The 17118-nt window shown below is 41.3% G+C and overlaps 1 protein-coding gene across 1 annotated transcript in view; it reads left to right on the top strand.

The window, feature by feature from the left end:
• Positions 1-17118, top strand: part of LOC126168752 (G-protein coupled receptor 83-like) — a 187306-nt gene that overhangs the window by 120905 nt on the left and 49283 nt on the right. The window lies entirely within an intron of this gene.

The following is a 17118-nucleotide window of genomic DNA, read 5'->3' on the forward strand; positions in this document are numbered from 1 at the left end:
AATTTGGGTGCATAGATGCCGAGAAATCAGTACCCAGAACAACCACCTCAGGCCGTAATAGCGGCATTGATACGCCTGGGCATTGACTCAAACAGAGTTTGGATGGCGTGTACAGGTACAGCTGCCCATGCAACTTCAACACGATACCACAGTTCATCAAGAGTAGTGACTGGCGTCTTGTGACAAGCCAGTTGCTCGGCCACCACTGACCAGACGTTTTTAATTGGTGAGAGATCTGGAGAATGTGCTGGCCAGGGCAGCAGTCGATCATTTTCTGTGTCCAGAAAGGCCCGTACAGGGCCTGCAACATGCGATCGTGCATTATTCTGTTGAAATATAGGGTTTCGCAGGGATCGAATGAGGGGTAGAGCCACGGATCGTAACACATCTGAAGTGTTAGGTCCGCTGTGTAAAGTGCCGTCAATGCGAACAAGAGGTGACAGAGACGTGTAACCAATGGCACCCCATACCATCACGCCGGGTGATACACCAGTATGGCGATGACGAATACACGCTTCCAGTGTGCGTTCACCGCGATGTCGCCAAACACGGATGCGACCATCATGATGCTGTAAACAGAACCTGGATTCATCCGAAAAAATGACGTTTTGCCATTCGTGCACCCAGGTTCGTAGTTGAGTACACCATCGCAGGCGCTCCTGTCGTTGATGTAGCGTCAAGGGTAACCGCAGCCATGGTCTCCGAGCTGATAGTCCATGCTGCTGCAAACGTCGTCAAACTGTTCGTGCAGACGGTTGTTGTCTTGCAAACGTCCCCATCTGTTGACTCAGGGATCGAGACGTGGCTGCAGGATCCGTTACAGCCACGCGAATAAGATGCCTGTCATCTCGACTGCTAGTGATATGAGGCCGTTGGGATCCAGCACGGCGTTCCGCATTACTCTCCTGAACCCACCGATTCCATATTCTGCTAACAGTCATTGGATTTCGACCAACGCTAGCAGCAATGTCGCGTTACAATAAACCGCAATCGCGATAGGCTAGAAACCGACCGTTATCAAAGTCGGAAACGTGATGGTACGCATTTCTCCTCCTTACACGAGGCATCCCAACAACGTTTCACCAGGCAACGCCGGTCAACTGCTGTTCGTGTATGAGAAATCGGCTGGAAACTTTCCTCATGTCAGCTCGTTGTAGGTGACGCCACCGGCGCCAACCTTGTGTGAATGCTCTGAAAAGCTAATCATTTGCATATTATAGCATCTTCTTCCTGTTGGTTAAATTTCGCGTCTGTAGCACGTCATCTTCGTGGTGTAGCAATTTTAATGGCCAGTAGTGTATTTAGTATTTGGATTTATTGGAGAGTTGCCCTAGTATAACCAGAAATCCACAGCTTCATAAGAATGACAATAGTATTCGTGCTAGATGCGCCACTTAAACGAAATAATCACCTAGTAAATTGTTTTCGTCACTTATCTCTGATGAATAACATTGCTTTCGATGTTGTCACATATAATCACAGTTGTCTTCATTACTGTTAACGATGGTAGGTCGTAAAGAAAAATTACATGGATGCATCAAGTGTTTTTACTGGTTTATCTTAAAGGAAAACAAATACAGAGTAGTACAGCTTCTATGAGTATCAAAGTTGCAGTGATATACGGATACAGCATTTCAAGACAAGAATGAATGAATTATTGCTAGTTTAGATTCAAACCGATATTTCAGAATAAATATGGGGCGTTCGAGAGAGAGAGAGAGACAGAGAGAGAGAAATAGAATTTCTGGATTTACCCGTGGTCTAGGGGTAGCGTCTTTGATTCATAATCAAAACGTCTTCGGTCCCGGGTTCGATCCCCGCCAGTGCCCAAATTTTGATAAATAATCAGCATTGGCGGCCGAAGACTTCCGGCATAAGAAGTCAGCCTCATTCTGCCAACGGCATTGTCAAAGAGGGCGGAGGGGCGGATAGAGGTTCAGGGCACGCTCTTGTCCTAGGGGTGGGAAATTGCCTTTGAAGGCGGAAGAATCAGCAATGATCAACGACATGAGGATGCAGAAGGCAATGGAAACCACTGCATTAAAGACACGTAACGTGTATCCACAGGACATGTGGCCTGTATTTGAAGAAGTGTCATGACGATCTCTCCATTGGCAAAAGATTCCGGAACAGTCCCCCATTCGGATCTCCGGGAGAGGACTGCCAAGGGGGAGGTTACCATGAGAAAAAGATTGAATAATCAACGAAAGGATAACGTTCTACGAGTCGGGGCGTGGAATGTCAGAAGCTTGTACGTGGTAGGGAAACTAGAAAATCTGAAAAGGGAAATGCAAAGGCTCAATCTAGATATAGTAGGCGTCAGTGAAGTGAAGTGGAAGGAAGACAAGGATTTCTGGTCAGATGAGTATCGGGTAATATCAACAGCAGCAGAAAATGGTATAACAGGTGTAGGATTCGTTATGAATAGGAAGGTAGGGCAGAGGGTGTGTTACTGTGAACAGTTCAGTGATCGGGTTGTTCTAATCAGAATCGACAGCAGACCAACACCGACAACGATAGTTCAGGTATACATGCCGACGTCGCAAGCTGAAAATGAACAGATAGAGAAAGTGTATGTATGAGGATATTGAAAGGGTAATGCAGTATGTAAAGGGGGACGAAAATCTAATAGTCATGGGCGACTGGAGTGCAGTTGTAGGGGAAGGAGTAGAAGAAAAGGTTACAGGAGAATATGGGCTTGGGACAAGGAATGAAAGAGGAGAAAGACTAATTGAGTTCTGTAACAAGATTCAGCTAGTAATAGCGAATACCCTGTTCAAGAATCACAAGAGGAGGAGGTATACTTGGAAAAGGCCGGGAGATACGGGAAGATTTCAATTAGATTACATCATGGTCAGACAGAGATTCCGAAATCAGATACTGAATTGCAAGGCGTACCCAGGAGCGAATATAGACTCAGATCACAATATAGTAGTGATGAAGAGTAGGCTGAAGTTCAGGAAGAATCAATACGCAAAGAAGTGGGATACGGAAGAACTAAGGAATGACGAGATATGTTTGAAGTTCTCTAACGCTATAGATACAGCAATAAGGAATAGCGCAGTAGGCAGTACAGTTGAAGAGGAATGGACATCTCTAAAAAGGGCCATCACAGAAGTTGGGAAGGAAAACATATGTACAAAGAAGGTAGCTGCGAAGAAACCATGGGTAACAGAAGAAATACTTCAGTTGACTGATGAAAGGAGGAAGTACAAATATGTTCCGGGAAAACCAGGAATACAGAAATACAAGTCGCTGAGGAATGAAATAAATAGCAAGTGCAGGGAAGCTAAGACGAAATGGCTGCAGCAAAAATGTGAAGACATCGTAAAAGATATGATTGTCGGAAGGACAGACTCAGCATACAGGAAAGTCAAAACAACCTTTGGTGACATTAAAAGCAACGGTGGTAACATTAAGAGTGCAACGGGAATTCCACTGTTAAATGCAGAGGAGAGAGCAGATAGATGGAAAGAATACATTGAAAGCCTCTATGAGGGTGAAGATTTGTCTGATGTGATAGAAGAAGAAACAGGGGTCGATTTAGAAGAGATAGGGGATCCAGTATTAGAATCGGAATTTAAAAGAGCTTTGGAGGACTTACGGTCAAATAAGGCAGAAGGGATAGATAACATTCCATCAGAATTTCTAAAATCATTGGGGAAAATGGCAACAAAACGACTATTCACGTTGGTGTGTAGAATATATGAGTCTGGCGATATACCATCTGACTTTCGGAAAAGCATCATCCACACAATTCCGAAGACGGCAAGAGCTGACAAGTGTCAGAATTATCGCATAATCAGCTTAACAGCTCATGCATCGAAGCTGCTTACAAGAATAATATACAGAAGAATGGAAAAGAAAATTGAGAATGCGCTAGGTGACGATCAGTTTGGCTTTAGGAAAAGTAAAGGGACGAGAGAGGCAATTCCGACGTTACGGCTAATAATGGAAGCAAGGCTAAAGAAAATCAAGACACATTCATAGGATTTGTCGACCTGGAAAAACCGTTCGACAATATAAAATGGTGCAAGCTGTTCGAGATTCTGAAACAAGTAGGGGTAAGCCATAGGGAGAGACGGGTCATATACAATATGTACAACAACCAAGAGGGAATAATAAGAGTGGACGATCAAGAACGAAGTGCTCGTATTAAAAAGGGTGTAAGACAAGGCTGTAGCCTTTCGCCCCTACTCTGCAATCTGTACATCGAGGAAGCAATGATGGAAATAAAAGATAGGTTCAGGAGTGGAATTAAAATACAAGGTGAAAGGATATCAATGATACGATTCGCTGATGACATTGCTATCCTGAGTGAAAGTGAAGCAAAATTAAATGATCTGCTGAACGGAATGAACAGTCTAATGAGTACACAGTATGGTTTGAGAGTAAATCGGAGAAAGACGAAGGTAATGAGAAGTAGTCGAAATGAGAACAGCGAGAAACTTAACATCAGGATTGATGGTCACGAAGTCAATGAAGTTAAGGAATTCTGCTACCTAGGCAGTAAAATAACCAATGACGGACGGAGCAAGGAGGACATCAAAAGCAGACTCGCTATGGCAAAAAAGGCATTTCTGGCCAAGAGAAGTCTACTAATATCTAACATCGGCTTTAATTTGAGGAAGAAATTTCTGAGGATGTACGTCTGGATTACAGCATTGTATGGTAGTGAAACATGGACTGTGGGAAAACCGGAACACAAGATAATCGAAGCATTTGAGATGTGGTGCTATAGACGAATGTTGAAAATTAGGTGGACTGATAAGGTAAGGAACGAGGAGGTTCTACGCAGAATCGGAGAGGAAAGGAATATGTGGAAAACACTGATAAGGAGAAGGGACAGGATGATAGGACATCTGCTAAGACATGAGGGAATGACTTCCATGGTACTAGAGGGAGCTGTAGAGGGCAAAAACTGTAAAGGAAGACAGAGATTGGAATACGTCAAGCAAATAATTGAGGACGTAGGTTGCAAGTGCTACTCTGAGTTGAAGAGGTTAGCACAGGAAAGGAATTCGTGGCGCGCCGCATCAAACCAGTCAGTAGATTGATGAGAAAAAAAAATTAATTTACAAAACAGCGTACAATTTAATGTCATTTAGTAAAGCACGTAAAAATACAAATCCTATCATCAGTCCACACAACTTATTTTTATATATTCACCGCAACAAAATTTATTATTTCCAACCAATACATACGTAATGTTATAAAACTTACCCCTACAGAAAATGTAAACAATATTATAATAAAAATCTTGTACATGGCTGCACGTTCAGAGACCGTGAATAGTTACAAGTGAAAGAAAATCAGCCCTCGGTCACTATTTTTAACAAATTAACCTGGTTTCGACACTGCTAGGAGTGTCTTCCTCAGAATTTAAAACAAAGAATGGTCTATATTCTATAACATATAGAAAATCCGAATAATAAGACACTCCACCATAAGGTGAAAAAAAGATTTGGAACCACTGCTTACTTGGGGGGGGGGGGGGCGTATTGTAGACTCATTAACTTTAGTTTTAAATCACATACTTCACAGTGCCGGGCCAAACAGTAAAAATAGCGTAATCGCGCATGGGAGCGCCCAGTCTTCGGCTTTTCTCAGCAGTGGAAGCGGGAAATCTAACATTACGGCATTCGGAAGGCGACAATGAGTACGTTGCATTATGTAAATGTGTTAATCATTAAAACGTACTTGACATCTTTACAGCAATGTGTAGAAACGTGATAGACATATATAAAGTAAAGGCACTTTGTAAATGAACACATAAATGTTAAAAAACATATGTGGCCGTGCGGTTCTAGGCGCTTCAGTCTGGAACCACGTGACCGCTACGGTCGCAGGTTCGAATCCTGCCTCAGGCATGGATGTGTGTGATGTCCTTAGGTTAGTTAGGTTTCAGTAGTTCTAAGTTCTAGGGGACTGATGACCTAAGAAGTTAAGTCCCATAGTGCTCAGAGCCATTTGAACCATAAATGTCAAAAGTAACATAAAACAAGTCGCAAAAACATCACTAAGTGAGCTAGATTAACAGAAACCTTAATTCAAGTGAATCCTTGGGAGTACCCTGGATGCCCCATTGTTTCGCTGAACGGCCTATCATTTGATGCAAGACTACACCAACAAACGAATTTTAAGGGAGCTTTATTAACCGTGTGTAACCTCCCCCTCACTTACCGACCTTAATGACAGAGAAAAATTAAACCGCGCGTACCTAATGGAAATTTGGGAAAAGCAATCGTCACCGAAGTTAATTTGTCGGTAAAGAGGGAGGAAAGGGTTACATCTAAATGAAAGGAAAAATGCAAATGAAACTGGTGGAAATTAATTTTGAAAAGGGGTAAAGTTAATAAATAAAGTAAATGTGCGGCCGTTACGTTAACAATCAACTAGCGGTAATTAGATATTTGAGATTTGGGGGAAATTACGGTCGCCAGTCCTAAGGACAATTACTATAGTAACTGAAAAAGAAAGGTTATTACACATATAATTAGCACTAGAAGTGTGGCAACTGAAGGTTGACACATGTAGTGTGAAAACTGAAAGTTTGTCAGAAATAATAAATTTCGCTACACTCTGACTTAATTTAGCAAAAGAATTAATAAAACAGGAAAATCGAAAGTTAATTTAGTGACTGAAGTTAATAGTGAGCTTTCTTTCTGAAGCACATCGAAATTCAGTAAAACACGGTTAGTCTTGGACTACCTCAACAATCATTTCAAAAGCTACTTGAATCTACGCAATTTAGAAATAAGAGATTTAACTTTGAACTTGAATTAAATGATTCTGAACAATAGTAAAATTTAGTACGTACCAAGCTGAGCTGCAGTCACAGGTAAGCTAAAATACGGTAACAAAACTCGCACTCTTAATTTGTGCTTGTGTTATCTAAATATTGTGGCCAGCTATGAATACTTTAACTGAACTTTGAAATTAAAGCATTGAAATCGAATTATAGTACTTTAATGCTGGCGTTTGAATTTCAACGACACTCGGGTTCATTCCGGAAAAGGAAGGGACCCTGCTTGGTAATGCAATTGGGACAATGAGCAACAAATGTTCACGCTAAGTTGCTGTAATTATAGTTACGAAAATGGTAGTTTGAAAAGCTGAGGTCTGCCATACAGTTCTAAAACTTTACGTGCTTCCAGTCTTCCTTGTTGGTTGATTGAAGGTTTGAAGCCGTCGATCGAGGAGGTGGCGACAGTCACTCATTATCGGCCGTCGCTGTTGCAGAAGCTGGATGTTGGCGCGCCTTCTTCTCGACACGGTCACCAGGCGAAACGGGCTCTTGATGTGCGCCAGCTAATGTTTCCCGTCCGCGACACCATGTCAGAAACTATCATCGCAAGTCGAGCGCAATTACATGCTGCCAAACCACGAAAGCGCGGCAACTCGCGGGAGCTTCACACAACACACCTGCTCCACTCGCTACTCCAGCCAGACTCTCTCTCTCTGCCCGCGCTCCACGCGACAGAGTTAACACTACCAAAGATCCTGCACACTTCTATTCTTCACACGACCTATCGATGTAATCGTTCGATAGCAGTTTTCCCTAGGCAAGACCCAGCGTAAAAATACAAATAATATTTACGAAACAAACCAATTATACATCGACATAAATGCATAAATATATATATACAAATAGTAAAACAATTACAATATACGAAGACACAGAAATGTTATATATTCAGGTAACAAAAATAAGGAAAACAAATTTATAGTACAATAGATGGAAATAGGAGGATATGCATTTCCGGCGTTACACGTGTAAACCAAACAATCTCTAATGACAGTAAAGTTCGTTACAATTCACAACAGATCATAGTGCAACAGAACATGGAAATAAAATTCTTGTATGAATTTATAATATGTCCGTTATTTCATGTCAGAGTCATGGAGGAGACAAGCGATTTTAAAAGTTTAATGAAGATAAAAAACTGTACAAAAAATATTTTAAAAGTCCATATCGCAAATATACAGCACACGGTGATCACTAGTTTCAGCTGAATATTCAGCCATCTTCAAAATAATTCGAGTGCCGCGTCCAAAATAATTTGAGTACCGTGTCTTACCGCAAGATTAGACAAAGACACATTGTCATCAACACAGCAATAGCTATGTAACGGCTCGATGATCTAATCACTGAAATAACAGAACATACTCTCTCAACTCATTTCCTCTTTCTTTATTGAGTACTGTGGTTCATGGTGTGGGTTCCTGTAGTCATGTCCTAGTTCATGAACCACGGGCAACTTATGAATGGTCAAGTAAGTGGTCCCGACAGTCGGGATACCAGTTACTTTGGAATAAGGCTGGGCATCTCGGACATATTCTGAGTCGTGGTCACCTTTGTGCTCATACGGCAAAGACTACCAAATCCACCGGTTAGTCCCTCAGCCGTTAGGGGTAAAACCCAATGGGACTCGGGGCAAGTAAGGCTAGAAACCTGCTTCCCTGGTACTTTAAATATGATGCTGGCAACAATCAGAGCAAAATGCCTCGGACCTTTGGAGGTGACGGAGTCCCACCTCTAACTGACAAACCAGGGACTCCTAAGATACGACTTGGCAAACAAATGGTAATGAGATGGGGAGCTATTAATATCAATGGGGGCTACTCTGGGAAGAAGGTAGAGCTGGCAGAGGCTGCAAGTAAGATGGACGTTTTAGCTGTTAGTGACATTCGGGTAAGGGGTGAGAAAGAAGAGGAAGTGGGAGAATACATGGTCTACCTGTCAGGAGTCAAAGCAGGAATATCACAATGGGGTGTACGGCTTTACATCAGGAAAGAAATGGAACCCAGCGTAGTTGCAATAAGGTATGTAAACGAACGACTGATATGGATAGATTTGACAGTGTCTAGCAAGAAAATTAGGATTGTGTCAGTGTATTCGCATTGTGAAGTGACAGATCAAGATAAGATGGATAGTTTTTATGAGGCACTCAGTGATGTAGTTGTTAGAGTAAAGGACAAGGACAGTGTTCTGCTCATGGGTGATTTTAACGCCAGGATTGGAAATCGAACAGAAGGGTATGAAAAGGTTATGGGTAAATTTGGAGAGGATATGGAGGCCAACAGGAACGGGAAACAACTCTTGGATTTCTGTGCCAGTATGGGCTTAGTAATCACAAACTCCTTTTTTAAACATAAGAACATTCACCGGTATACTTGGGAAGGCAGGGGAACCAGATCTGTCATTGACTATATAATAACAGATCAGGAATTCAGGAAGGCTGTGAGGGACACAAGTGTATTCAGGGGATTCTTTGATGACACTGATCATTATTTAATCTGCAGTGAAATTGGGATTGTGAGGCCGAAAGTGCAGGAGGTCAGGTCCATATGTAGGAGGATAAGAGTGGAGAAACTTCAGGATAAGGGAACCAGGCACAAGTACATAACAGCGATCTCAGAAAGGTACCAGTTAGTTGAATGTAGTCAATTACAGTCATTGGAAAAGGAATGGACAAGGTACAGGAACGTACTAGAAGTGGCTTGGAACAGTAGTGTGTAAAAGTAGGAAGAAGCAAACAGCTTGGTGGAATGATACAGTCAAGGCAGCCTGTAAAAGGAAAAAGAAGGTGTATCAAAAATGGTTACATACCAGAACCCAGGTAGACAGAGAAAGTTATGTTGAAGAAAGAAACAAAGCCAAACAGATAATTGCAGCATCCAAGAAGAAATCGTGGGAAGACTTTAGAAACAGGTTGTAGACTATGGGTCAAGCTGCTGGAAAACCATTCTGGAGTGTAATTAGCAGTCTTCGAAAGGGAGGTAAGAAGGAAATGATTAGTATTTTGGACAGGTCAGGAAAACTGCTGGTGAACCCTGTGGATGCCTTGGGCAGGTGGAGGAAATATTTTGAAGGGTTGCTCAATGTAGGTGAAAATGCGATCAGTAATGTTTCAGATTTCGAGGTAGAATGGGATAGGAATGATGATGGAAATAGGATCACATTTGAGGAAGTGGAAAAAATGGTCAATAGATTGCAGTGCAATAAAGTGGCTGGGGTGGATGAAATTAAGTCGGAAGTCATCAAATACAGTGGAATGTCAGGTCTTAAATGGCTACATAGGATAATTGAAATGGCCTGGGAGTCGGGACAGGTTCCATCAGACTGGACAAAAGCAGTAATCACACCAATCTTTAAACATGGAAACAGAAAAGATTGTAACAACTACAGAGGTATCTCTTTAATCAGCGTTGTGGGTAAAATCTTCTCAGGTATTGTTGAAAGGAAAGTGCGAGTATTAGTTGAGGACCAATTGGAATGAAGATCAGTGTGGGTTTAGGCCTCTTAGAGGTTGTCAGGACCAGATCTTTAGCTTACGGCAAATAATGGAGAAGTGTTATGAGTGGAACAGGAATTGAATCTATGCTTTATAGATCTAGAAAAGGCATATGACCGGGTTCCTAGGAGGAAGTTATTGTCTGTTCTACAAGATTATGGAATAGGAGGCAAACTTTTGCAAGCAATTAAAGGTCTTTACATGGATACTCAGGCAGCAGTTAGAGTTGACGGTAAATTGAGTTCATGATTCAGAGTAGTTTCAGGGGTAAGACAAGGCTGCAACCTGTCTCCAATGTTGTTCATATTATTTATGGATCATATGTTGAAAACAATAGACTGGCTGGGTGAGATTAAGATATGTGAACACAAAATAAGCAGTCTTGCATATGCGGATGACTTAGTTGTGATGGCAGATTCGAGTGAAAGTTTGCAAAGTAATATTTCAGAGCTAGATCAGAAATGTAAGGACTATGGTATGACGATTAGCATCTCCAAAACGAAAGTAATGTCAGTGGGAAAGAAATATAAACGGATTGAGTGCCAAATAGGAGGAACAAAGTTAGAACAGGTGGACGGTTTCAAGTACTTAGGATGCATATTCTCACAGGATGGCAACATAGTGAAAGAACTGGAAGCGAGGTGTAGCAAAGCTAATGCAGTGAGCGCTCAGCTACGATCTACTCTCTTCTGCAAGAAGGAAGTCAGTACCAAGACTAAGTTATCTGTGCACCGTTCAATCTTTCGACCAACTTTTTTGTATGGGAGCGAAAGCTGGGTGGATTCAGGTTACCTTATCAACAAGGTTGAGGTTACGGATATGAAAGTAGCTAGGATGATTGCAGGTACTAGTAGATGGGAACAATGGCAGGAGGGTGTCCACAATGAGGAAATCAAAGAAAAACTGGGAATGAACTCTATAGATGTAGCAGTCAGGGCGAACAGGCTTATATGGTGGGGTCATGTTACACGCATGGGAGAAGCAAGGTTACCCAAGAGACTCATGGATTCAGCAGTAGAGGGTAGGAGGAGTCGGGGCAGACCAAGGAGAAGGTACCTGGATTCGGTTAAGAATGATTTTGAAGTAATAGGTTTAACATCAGAAGAGGCACCAATGTTATCACTGAATACGGGATCATGGAGGAACTGTATAAGGGGGGCTATGCTCCAGACTGAACGCTGAAAGGCATAATCAGTCTTAAATTATGATGATGATGATGATAATGATTTATTGAGTACTTCACTTTCTTTGTCAGGCAGTGTATATGTAGGGAGCAGGGTACGTTCAGACTCGCTTTTCACCCCATCTACAACTGCGTTGTCACAGTCCAGCACAATGGGCCCTTTGTTCGACTTAAGTAACCGAATCGGCCGTTTGGTTTAACGTACTTATCCAAAAAAACTGCTTACTCATTCTCTTATGTTTATGCAGGTTTATTTTATGACTAGACACTTGTAACATAACGTTAATTACCCAAAATAGCCACCTTCCCCACTCCTCTAGATCTATTGGATCACGTATAAATGTCAGGTCAGGCTGAATTATCTTAATTACTATAATCTATGACCCAAAAAACGTCATGGTCACCCAGAATAAGTGCGTAGGATTACTATAATTTGATGATGTAATGATTGCCCATACGCTTTGGTATTCACATTCCAGTGTATGACTTCATTCCATTGCTATCTATAGTTCTGGGGTAATTCGTTACAGTTTCAGGCCAATCTGCTACAATTTGTGATCGATTTTCTTCCTGTATCCTAAATACCCACTTCCAACTACTTTTTATGATCATCATCAAAATGAAGACTTAGATTATTGTTCATTGTCATGAAACTTCTACTCACCCCTCCCCCCACCTCTTGAACCACGGCCCTGCGAAGTAGCCGCATGGTCTCAGGCGCCAGTCACAGTCCGTGCGGCTCCCCCCGTCGGTGGTTCGATTACTCCCTAGAGCATGAGTATTTGTGTTGACCATAGCGTAAGTTAGTTTTAGATTAAATAGTGTGTAGGCTTAGGGACTGATGGCCTCAGCAGTTTGGTCCCGTAAGGCCTTACCACAAATTAAATTACCTTGTCGTTGGTGGGGAGGCTTGGGTCCCTCACCGATACAGACAGATTTCCGTACGCCAGATAAACGAGTTGTTCCTGAAGAAAGGCAGCAGCCTTTTCAATAGTTGCAGGCGCAGCAGCCTGGAAGGTTGACTGATCTGACCCTGTAACATCAACCAAAACTCCCTTGCTATGGTGGTACTGCGGACGGCTGGAAGCAAGGGGAAACTACGGCCGCAATTTTTTCCCGAGTGCATCAGCTGCACCGTAAGGTTAAATAATGAAGACGTTCTCTTGGGTAAAATATTCCGAACATGAAATAGTCCTCTGTTCGGAACTCCAGGCGTGTACTACTCAGCAGGATGTCGTCATCAGGAGAAAGAGGGATCGGAACGTGGATTGTCAGATCCCTTAATCGCGCAAGTAGGTTCCAAAATTTAAAGAAGGGAATGGGTACGTTAGTTAGATATAGTGGTAATTAGTGAATTTCGGTGACAGGAAGAACTTCTGGTCAGATAAACACAGGGTTTTAAATACAGAATCAAATAGGGATAATACAAGCGTAGGTTTAATAATGAATAAGAAAATAAGAATACGTGTAAGCTACAATGAACAGCATAGTGAACCCGTTATTGTAGCTAAAATAGACATGAAATTCACGTCTACCACAGTAGCAAAAGTTTATATGCCAACTAGCTCCGCAGATGATGAAGAAATGGAAGAAATGTGTGATGAGTTAAAAGAAATTATTGAGATAGTTAAGAGAGGCGAAAATTTAATACTGAAGGGGGACTGGAATTCGATAATTGGAAAAGGAAGAGAAGAGAAAATAGTAGATGGATATGAACTGGGAGAATGGAACAAAATATGAAGCCACTTACTAGAATTTTACACAGAGCATAAATTAATCATCGTTAACATTTGGTTTAAGAATCATGAAAGAAGTCTGTATACATGGAAGAGACTGGAGACAGCGGAAGGTTTCAGACTGCTTGTATGGTGGTAAGACAGAGATTTCGGAATCATATTTTAAATTATAGGTCATTTCCAGGGTCAGATGCAGACTATGATCACGATTCATTGGTTATGAATTACAGAACTGTAGAAATTAAAGTCGGGTAACTAAGGAGACGAGACCTGCATAAACTGAAAGAACCAAGGTTGTAGAGAGTTTCAGATGGAGCATTAGAGAAAGATTGACAAGAACTGGGGAAAGGAATACGGTAAAAGAAAAATGGGCAGCTTTGAGAGCTGAAATATCGAAGGCAGCAGAGAATGAAATAGGTTAGAAGCCGAGGCTGAGTAGAAATCCTTGGATAACGTAAGAAATACTGAATGTAATTGATGAAAGGAGGAAAGATAAAAATTCAGTAAATGGAGCAGGCGAAAGGGAATACAGACGTCTAAAAATGAGATTGACAGGAAGGGCAAAATGGCTCAGCAAGAATGGCTAGAGGACAAATGTACGGATTTAGAAGCACATATGCCACTAGGGGAAAGATAGATATAGCCTACAGGAGAATTAAAGAGGGCTTCGGAGAATGGAGAACCACCTGTATGAATATCAAGACATCAGATGGAAACCAGTCCTAAGCAAGGAAGGGAAAGTTGAAAGGTGGAAGTAGTACCAAGAGAGTCTATACAGGGGAGAGTACAGAAATGGAAAAGGACGTAGATGAAGATTAGATGGAAGATATGATACTGGGAGGAGAATTTGACAGGGCACTAAAAACCTAAGTCGAAAGAAGGCTCCAGGAGTAGACGACATTCCCCTAGAATTACTCAAAGTCTTGGTGAGTAAGATGTCTGTAACAGGCGAAATATCCTCAGACTTCCAATTCCAAAGAAAGCAGGAGTCAACAGGTGTGAATGTTATCGAATTATTAATTTAAGAAGCCTTGGTTGCAATATACTAACACGAATTCTTTACAGAAGAATGGAAAAACTGGTAGAAGCCAACCGCGGGGAACATCAGCTTGGATTCCGGAGAAATGTAGACACACGCCACGCAGTACAGACCCTGAAATAAGAAGCTAGTTTTAGGAAAGGAAAACCTACGATTATAGTACTTGTATACTTAGGAAAAGCCTTTGACAATGTTGACTGTAATACTCTATTCGAAATTCTGAGGGTAGCAGGGGTAAACTATAGGGAGCGAAGAACCTTTACAGAAACCAGGCGTTGGTCATAAGAGTCGAGGGGAATAAAAGGGAAACAGTGATTGAGGAGAGAATGAGACAGGTTTGTAGTCTATCCCCGACGTTATTCAATCTGTACGTTGAGCAAGCAGTAAAGGAAACAAATGGAAAATTTGGAGTAAAAATTGCCAATGACATTGCCGTTCTCTCAGACACAGGAAAGGACAAAAGTTTTGGAAGAGCAGCTGAACGTGAGGGACCGGGTCTTGAAAGGAAGATATAGGATGAACATCAACAAAAGCAGAACAATGATAATGAAATCTTGTAGAATTAAATCAGGTTATACTGTGGAAACTACATTAGGAAAAGTAAGACTTACAGAAGTAGATGAGTTTTGCTATTTGGGCAGCAAAATAACTGACGACGGCCGAAGCAGAGAGGATATAAAATGTAAACTGGTAATGGCATGAAAATTGTTTCTGAAGAAGAGAAATTTGTGTACATCAAGTATAGATTTAAGTGTTAAGAAGTCTTTTGTACGGAGTGTAGCCTTATATGGAAGCGAAACATGGGCCATTAACAGATTAGAGAAAATGGAATAGAAGCTTTTGAAATGTGGTGCTACAGAAGAATTTTGAAGATTAGATGGGTAGATCACGTAACTAATGAGGAAACACTGAATAGAACTGAGGTGCAAAGAAATTTGTGGGACAACCTGACTAGAAGAAGGGATTAGTTGGCAAGACAAAAGCTGAGACATCAACGACTAACTAATTTAGTACTAGAGGGAACTGTGGGAGATAAAAATCGTAGAGGGGAACCAAGACTTGAATACAGTAAGCAGGTTCAGAAGGATATAGGTGGCAGTAGTTACTCAAATATGAAGAGGCTTACACAGCATACAGTAGCACGGAGCGCTGCATCAAATCAGTCTTTCGACTGAAGACCACAAGAACTAGACTTTTATTAGTGTTTATAAATTTCCACAGCGCATTATTTAAATAAATAAACTCTTGCTGTGTATAAATTACAGTGACTGCCCCTGGTTTCAAGTTTAACATTACCATCAAACATTACTTAAACAAATACACCCTTGCTGCTATTACACCGCCTAAGAGGAATCACCATGACATTACTGTGGACTTGTAAAAAAATCCACTTACCCCAAGTTTACAACTGCATAGTTCACTATTCCTCAGACACTCATCACTGCTGTATGTTGTAGTAGAACTGGAATGGGAGAGGTATGCATTTTATTATAAAAACCATGCAGAAAGGTCTCTTCGGTGGCCCACTATCATTCACACAATGTACAAGACGACTTCACTATTGGATGACTGCCAAAACTGTAATGTAACAATTTCAGAAAGAGAAGTGTTGATGACAATAAGCAATTCGCATTTCAGAACTATGAGAAATTTACATAAGCTTTATGTAACGAGGGCAATAGTTTTAATGGAAAGAATATAGGGAAAAGCAATCTAATTGTTCTCCACACTCAAGATGAAATAAGCCTTGATGCTGCGCCTTTAATTATACATTTCTTAGTAGAATATCCACAGACTGGCATTACTGCCGACAACAGTGTCTCGTCGCAAGGTGATAACACAAAATACAGAGCTACTTTAAGGGTATGGAACGACTATGCAAATTAAGTGTTTCTTGTGCCACAGTATTCTCTAAGGATCCGGTCTCAGTGCAGCAGTATCCCTAAAAACTACGTGTTGTGGGGAGAATTATTATTATTATTCTTTATTGTGCCCTAGGAAGTCACTTTCACAGAGTTCGATCCTATTGTATCTGACTGCGATTTACCTTTTTTATTGGACTACGCTTTTATCAAATGCCTTGGACTTGTATGTACTTTGCCGATTAAGGTTAATAGGTTTCCGCTGATAACTGCATTAAAGAGTCAGCAGCTGAATGGAGGTAGAAAATTTATTATAACGGGAAGTTGTGGAATCGAGTTATACACACTTATACGCCATTGGTACACGAACGTAGAAAAATAGTTTTAGTAACTCAAGATCCTTATGGGACTACTGATGCAACATATTATCATCTCGTGGTCGCAAGAAGGAGTAAACTTGGGAAAGAAATCGAATACCTCTGGTAAATGAAGCCACGCGGATTATGTGTTGTGGCAGTCCCAAAAGACATTTGCTGCGATCTTCGTCGTATTAATGTAAGTGTGGATTAAAACATGCATTTAACAGAAACCACCATCTCCTAATCGGAATTTCGTAGGCAGCTCTTGCAAAGCATGCACAGGGAGGTGAACGACTATATAGTCTATTTTACGAACTTAGGAAAAGAATCTAACGAATTAGCTGAGATTAAACTAAACCAAATGCGTGTTTCAAGAGTATTGCCTCTGAATGAATGTAACTAACTGATCTCATCAAAGGGCGTCGCTAGGTAGCTCTTACCATCTGAAGAAACGACGCCGCATCTCAAGTCTTCTTCGCCACTCATAGCTATCTTCATTGTAAAAGTACCATATAAGGTTAGAAAGAGAACAAAGATAACGTGCAACAGTGACAGTACATGTTTGAGTGATCAACTTTCTGGTGCCGCAGCGTTGGACCATTTGAATTCCTTCTGAAAATCCTCTGTTATTAGGCTATCTA

The sequence above is a fragment of the Schistocerca cancellata genome, chromosome 1 (assembly GCF_023864275.1).
Source record: "Schistocerca cancellata isolate TAMUIC-IGC-003103 chromosome 1, iqSchCanc2.1, whole genome shotgun sequence".
Classification (NCBI taxonomy): Eukaryota; Metazoa; Arthropoda; class Insecta; order Orthoptera; family Acrididae; genus Schistocerca; species Schistocerca cancellata.